The following is a 1,650-nucleotide window of genomic DNA, read 5'->3' as shown; positions in this document are numbered from 1 at the left end:
AGAGATAGGGTTTCACCATATTGGCCAGGCTGGTCTCGAACTCCTGACCTCATGATCCGCCTGCCTTGGCCTCCCAAAGTGCTGGGATTACAGGCATTAGCCACCGTGCCTGACCAGTCTTTTACTGAGAAATGTCTATTTAGATTATCAGACTGATGCACTGCCTGTGGCACTAAGGAGGCAACTAGAAATGTCTATTTAGATCTTTTGCCCATTTTTATTTTTTACATTTTTATTTATTTATTTATTTTTTTTGAGACAGAATCTCATTCTGTTGCCCAGGCTGGAGTGCAGTGATACAATCTCGGCTCACTGCAACCTCCGCCTCACAGGTTCACACCACCGTTCTCCTGCCTCAGCCTCCCAAGTAGCTGGGACTACAGGCGCCCGCCATTAAACCCAGCTAATTTTTTGTCTTTTTAGTAGAGATGGGGTTTCACCATGTTAGCCAGGATGGTCTCGAGCTCCTGACCATGTGATCTGCCCACCTCGGCCTCCCAAAGTGCTGGGATTACAGGCGTGAGCCACCGTATCCGGCCTTTTGCCCATTTTTAAATCAGATTATTTGATTTTTTCCTATTGAATTATCTGAGCTCCTTATGTATCGTAGTTATTAATGCCTTGTCGGATGGATAGTTTGCAAATATTTTCTCCCATTCTGTGGGTTGTCTTTTCACTTTTTTGGTTGTTTCCTTTGCTGTACAGAAGCTTCGTTAACTTGATGTGAGTCCATTTGCCCATTTTTGCTTTGGTTGCCTGTGCAAGATTTGTAGTTTTTTTTTTTTTTTTAAGACAGAGTCTCACTGTTGTCACCCGGGCTGGAGTGCAATTGCTACAATAGGCCAGGCATGGTGGAAGGATGGCTTGAGCCCAGGAATTCCAGACCAGCCTGGGCAACAGAGCAAGATCCCACCTCTAAAAAAAAAAAAAAAAGAAAGAAAGAAAAAACAGTTATATTAAAAAAAATCCATCTGAGAGACTTCTGCTTCTGGGAAGATGGAGTACACTTTCTTTTCCCTATTCCACCTGCTAAGTTCAACAAAACCCTGGATATTATACGTAAAACACAAAAACACGGTGGCAGGTTCCTGTAATCTCAGCTGCTCAGAAGGCTGAGGCAGGAGAATCGATTGAACCTGGGAGGTAGAGGTTGCAGCGAGCCAAGATTGCACCACTGCTCTCCAGCTTGGGCAACACAGCGAGACTCTGTCTCAAAAAAAGAAAAGAAAACAGAAATGAAAAATGAAAACACAACCCACTATTCTAGATGTTGCCGTGAGGGCATTTTCAGATGTGATTAACATGTAAATCAGTATGCCTGGAGTAAAGCAGATTATCTTTCTTAACGTGGGTGGGCCTCATCCAACCAGTTGAATGGCTTAGGAGGAAAGACTGAGGTTCCCTTGAGAAGGAAGGAGTTCTGCCTCCAGACTACCTTTGGACCCAGGATTACGTAAACTCTTCCCTCGGTCTTTAGGTTGCTCAAGGTTTTGGACTTGCTAGCGCACATAATCATGCATCATGTGAGCCAATTCCTTAAAATAAATATTTGTCGTCGGGCGCGGTGGCTCAAGCCTGTAATCCCAGCACTTTGGGAGGCCGAGATGGGCGGATCACGAGGTCAGGAGATCAAGACCATCCTGGCTAACA

This window comes from Colobus angolensis, unplaced genomic scaffold, assembly GCF_000951035.1.
Source record: "Colobus angolensis palliatus isolate OR3802 unplaced genomic scaffold, Cang.pa_1.0 Scaffold47, whole genome shotgun sequence".
In the NCBI taxonomy this organism is placed as follows: Eukaryota; Metazoa; Chordata; class Mammalia; order Primates; family Cercopithecidae; genus Colobus; species Colobus angolensis.
Note: the sequence above shows the minus strand (reverse complement) of the source record.